Genomic DNA, 5,675 nt, shown 5'->3' with positions numbered 1-5,675 from the left:
TTTCTGTCAATTGGTTTGTGGCAGGAAGCTCTTAGAAGTCAAACTTCCAGATGCATCATTGCTATCATAGTTTAAAGAAACAAAAATGAAAGGAAAAGAAAAATTCAACTCTTTAATTTTATTATTTTATTTTATTTTTTTTCTGGTGAATGACGAGGGCTGCATCACAGGCATGCCTGTTTGCTGAGATGTTAGTGATGGAGTGAGATTCCAGATGCTGTTGGAGTCTGAAGCTCTTGTAACACTCTGATCTCAACTAAACATTTTGTCTTTGCTTTATTGGCAACTCATGAAATGAAGCAGGTTGTCCCACATGTATGAAATACAGGGCAGCTATTGCATTTTCTTTATGGAATATGATCCTTGTAGCTTGGGAGGCCCTCTGGTTTGGACAAAAACCCTCAGTTGAGACAAACAGGAAGGAAAATAAGCTGAAAGCTAGGATGATAATAAAAAAAAACAAAAAACAAAAAATACAGCTCTCTATCCCCATATGCACCTTTGTATTTTTCAAGAACTCTTCTATTTATTAAGGAAAATGTCACATTGTGATGTATTAAGCCAGTACTTCAATTACGGGTTAACTTGGGTAACATGTTACATGCTGTAGTTAACATTTATATATATATTTTTTTCTTTGTTTGAGTATTTCTGTCCCTGAAATAACCTTTTATTTGGCTTTTCTAGATAGCTTTACTTGATTTCGAGTGGCAAATGTTTTTCTTTTCTTTTCTTTTCTGTTATGGCTCTTCTATATTGCTGTATGATACAGAACTCTTTTGGCATCAATATTTGTGTTTCCAGTACCTCAGTTGTTCGGATTTTACTGCCTGTATATGTTTTGTGAAATGGTCATGTTTTTGGGTAGGTGACACGTGGACTCTAGTATGTAAATGTTACTTGAATCTGTGCTTCATTATAGTATGTGGCATGTATGTGCAGACCTTGGATGCTCTATTCCTACTTAGCAGGAACCCGGCCTCATTCCCAGGAGGGCGGCTTAACCATTCATCGTCAGGAGACAAGGAGGCCATGGATTTGCTCTGGATTCTATTTTGATAATAGGAGATAAAAAAGGAGAGAGGGTTTTTTACATTCTGAAGATGGGGCTGAGTCAAGAAGGACCTGTTTTTCTTCCCTCTCCCTTATTTTTTAAGTACCTTGTTGGAGGAAAGATTGGTGACATGCATGGTGGGAATCTATGGCCTCTGGTGCTTTGTCCTGTATTCGGTTTAATGTTTTTGTCCTAATCTCTTCAATCAATAAAATTGTGCGTATTTAACTAAACTCGTGGGGTCTGGCAAATGATGATTTTTCTGCTGTCCGGGATTTGAGGCCCACCAGCCTCAAACTCTAACCTCCCACCAGCCAGGAACTCACCCATTCTCTTAGGTCAACACTCCTTTGTGAGTGAATCACTATCACTGTGTATACAAAGCAATATACATGGTGTGGGCATGTGCTGGCTGATTTAGGTGGAATATCTCACTGTATTCACACTTCCGGAGGCATGCATTATGTTCCTATTACAGGTGAGGAAATCAGCCCAGACAGTTTATAACCCGACGTGAAACCACCTTTAGGTGAGTGAGGAGTGAACCCCAAGTCCAGTGAATCCCAAGCTGGCTATGCTTTCTAAGATTTTAAAGCCCAGAGGTTCTTAGGGCAACTGTAAAAGTAACTGGAGGAGTAAGACTTACCTCGGTCTCAAATAATGCAGGATTCCACATGGTTCCCAAGAAAAACAGTTTCCCCTGCAAACCTGATTGGAAATCATCAAGGAGGGGACCACCTGGCTCCCAGAAGTGAATGTCCTGCCAGCAGCCTTTCTCTAGGTCAAAGATCCACGTGTTAGGGTTATCAGAGATAGGTGGGCTCTCAGCAATCCTATGCAGTGTAGACCTGATTTAAGAGACATACCTCCAGCCCAGAGAGGGTCAATTCAATCCTGAAGCGTTTATTCGGTGCCTCTGTCATTTCCGTGCAGGTTGGGAAAACAGACATGGAAACAGACAGTAGGCAGCATCGCGTGGTGAGTAAACAGGTTCATGGCAGCCCTTAGGTTGGGTGCCCCACCTGACTACGGCTGTCAGTTTGTGTCCTGGAAGGGGCGGCCACTGAATCAATCCAGAAGGACTTTGGGTATTGAAGGAAGAGAAACAGCACTACTCTAAGCAGAGGGAACTGTGTGATAGAAGAACCTAGTCCTCAGTGCCAAGCTATGGATGGAGTTCATCACAGTCCTTGCAGAGGTGTGGTTTTGTGGCATTTGGAAGGACATATGGCAGAAGAGGAGACTTCCTAGTCGACTGGTCCCATCTTCTAAATTCACAAAGAGCTTATCATCCAGTGACATCACCTCTGTATCCCCAGCAGCACCTGTCCCTGTGCCTGGCACATGGTGAGTGTTCAGTAAACAATGATTCATTGATGTTTAATTTGATCTTCCCGAGCCAGGGATCAAACTGGTGTCTCTTGTATCTCCTGCATTGGCAGGGGGATTCTTTACCACTAGTACCACCTGGGAAGTCCATGCTGAGGGCCTCTACATGCTGCTAAATTTCTTTCCAGCCCTTCTAAAGGGTGCATCATTAGGAAACAGCCTTTGCAAGGACTGGAGCCCACCAGAAGTGGCTTTTGCTAGAACCCAGAAAGGCTGATCCAAATTCTTTGCTCTTTCACTGCCTGTGATTAAGCAGAAGTGGGCCTGCTGCCTAATGAGTGCCTGTTTGAATTGCGTTCTGTCAAACCTTCCCATGCGTGGTTGCTGGGGGGAGAGAGTTGTTGGCACACACACTTCCAGCCTCTAGATGAAAGCTTCCACCGTGGTAGGGACCCAGAATCAGCAAGCTTCCTTTTTCTTAACATTTCAAGCCTTAGCCAGCAGAAATCTTTATTCGAGCTTGCCTTTGGGGATAGATACTTCATGCCTTTGCTACTTAACCCAGTCCTGGGGTAGGGCCAGGGCCCAGGCCACTGGGAGTGGAGGCGGAGGCTGGGGCGGGGGCGGGTAGTGAACCAGGCTCTGTGTCCTCACCCTTCCATTAGCCATGACCGGGTAAATCACTTTTATAAGGACCAAGGGTGTTGTGAGGATTAACTGAGATGAGGTGCGGCAGGTCAGAGGCTTAGTCCTGAGCCAGGCTGACCCGGAGACTGTGGTAATAGCAGCCAAGGGCATAATGAGGTGGAGTTTTTACAACTGGGGATGGCCCTGGAGTCAAGAATTTATCAAGTGCCATCAAAAAGAGGTGACAGGGACCCACTGAGCCCCCTCCCCTGCCACAACCAAAGCAGCTCCAGCTTTCACAGTCTTAGACGTGTCTAGTTCTCATGTAGACGTACAGGGAGGAGGATGAAGTTTTGGCTTCCAGATGTGCTTGAGAATTATTGTCAAGTCTAGCTCTTGATTAAGAGTTGCCAATGCAGCTTTGGTAAAGCAACCAAGGTCCAGTGAAGTCCAAGGCATTCCCAGAGCCCACACTGAGAGTGGGTAATGGACTCTGAACTGGAGGACCAAGGTATGAATGAGCTGGGTCTGTGGGTCATCCCTTACAAACTTCAGGGGATTTATTATTCACCCAGCTCTGTTCACTTTGACCTTAGGTCCTTCACAGTGGCCTTTTCCCCTAACTCAGTCCATTCTCCTCTGTGATTAATCTAGTGGCCATTATTTAATGGGTATCAGATGATCCTCTGAAATAATTATAAATTATGTGTATATCAAGACATCAAATGTCTAAGCCAAAGTTTTGTTACTCATCTGCCTTTAGATACTTCCATATTTACAAGTCAGGTAATTGTCCAGTGTTGTTACAGCAGATAAAGGCCAGGTAACTCCCAGGTAAATGATTCTCAGACAGTAAAGAATCTGCCTGCAATGCAGGGCACCCAGGTTTAATCCCTGGGTCAGGAAGATCCTCTGGAGAAGGGAATGGCTACCCACTCCAGTATTCTTGCCTGGAGAATTCCACAGACAGAGAAGCTTGTCGGGCTACAGTCTATTGGATCGCAAAGAGTCTGGCACAATTGAAGCAACTGAGCACACACACACATACAGCTCAACTTTGGAGAGGGAGTCCCTTGCTGAGCCCAAGGATGATTCCTGTTGGGTCTTTTGTTTCTGTGACCTTGAGTCCTTGGGTGTGTATGTCTATATCTGTTCATCTATATCTATACCTATACCAACACTATCAGAAACCAAACTTTGAAACAAATTAGAGACAAAGGAAGGAGGAAATAGGAACCCACACCACCTGTTCAATCTATTGATAAGCCTTTCAAGATAGGCAGCAAGTTTTACAAATGAGTAAAGGGAGCCTCTAAGAGATTAACTGAATGATGCCATCCAGTTAACGTCAAGTCTTCTGTTTGAACCCGGGTTTCACAGTCTCCAAAGCCACTCCATGCTGTCAGATGAAACCTTGCAGGCTTTCAGCTCAGAGACCTGAATATTAAAGCCTGGAAGTTGTGGCCAGCACCCCCCTCTCCTCTCCCACCGATTGGAGAACGTTTTCTGGCAGCTTTCAGAGGTAAGGGGCTAGAGAAGGGTTGAGAGTATCACTGAGACTAAATGAAGTTTAGTTTCCCTGAACTTAATCACAATTCAACCAGATATGGACAGAAAACCTTTGAGGGACTATCTTTCATTTCTAAAAAAGAAACTTCTAGGGGGAGGGAGGAGGGATAAATTAGGAGTTTGGGATTAACAGATACACACTACTATGCATAGTACTATGTGTAAAATAGATAGGAACATGAAACAACAAGGATCTATAGCACAGGGAACTATATTAATTATTTTGTCATAACCTATAATGAGGGGCTTCCCAGGTGGTGCTAGTCATAAAGAACCCTCCTGCCAATGCAGGAGACATAAGAGACACAGGTTCAATTCCTGGGTTGGAAAGACCCCCTAGAGGAGATGATGGCAACCCACTCCAGTATTCTTGCCTGGAGAATCTCATGGACAGAGGACCCTGGATTGCTACAGTCCATAGAATTGCACAGAGTCAGACAGGACTGAAGTGACTTAGCATGCAGGCTGCTGCTGCTGCTGCTGCATTGCTTCAGTCGCGTCCGACTCAGTGCGACTCCATAGATGGCAGCCTACAAGGCTCCTCCGTCCCTGGGATTCTCCAGGCAAGAATACTGGAGTGAGTTGCCATTTCCTTCTCCAATGAATGAAAGTGAAAGGGGAAAGTGAAGTCACTCAGTCGTTCCCGACTCTCAGCAACCCCATGGACTGCTGCCCGCCAGGCTCCTCCGTCCATGGGATTTTCCAGGCAAGAGTACTGGAGTAGGGTGCCATTGCAGGCAACCTCTAATAGGAATATGAAAAAGAGTGTGTGTGTGTGTATAATTGAATGGCTTTGTTGAAACCAGCACAACATTGTTAATCAACTATACTTCAGTTTAAAGAAAGGGAAAGAAACTTCTACTCACCAAGACTGTGGAAGTTTTTGAATTATGGACATCTAGATGAAATGGAAGGACTGATGCCGAAGCTGAAGCTCCGATACTTTGGTCATCTGATGTGAAGAGCTGACTCATTGGAAAAGACCTTGATGCTGGGAAAGATTGAAGGCAGGAGGAGAAGGGTATGACAGAGGACGAGATGGTTGGAGGGCATCATTGACTCCATGGACACGAGTTTGAGCAAGCTCTGGGAGTTG

This window comes from Budorcas taxicolor, chromosome 11 (assembly GCF_023091745.1).
Source record: "Budorcas taxicolor isolate Tak-1 chromosome 11, Takin1.1, whole genome shotgun sequence".
NCBI lineage: Eukaryota > Metazoa > Chordata > Mammalia > Artiodactyla > Bovidae > Budorcas > Budorcas taxicolor.
Note: the sequence above shows the minus strand (reverse complement) of the source record.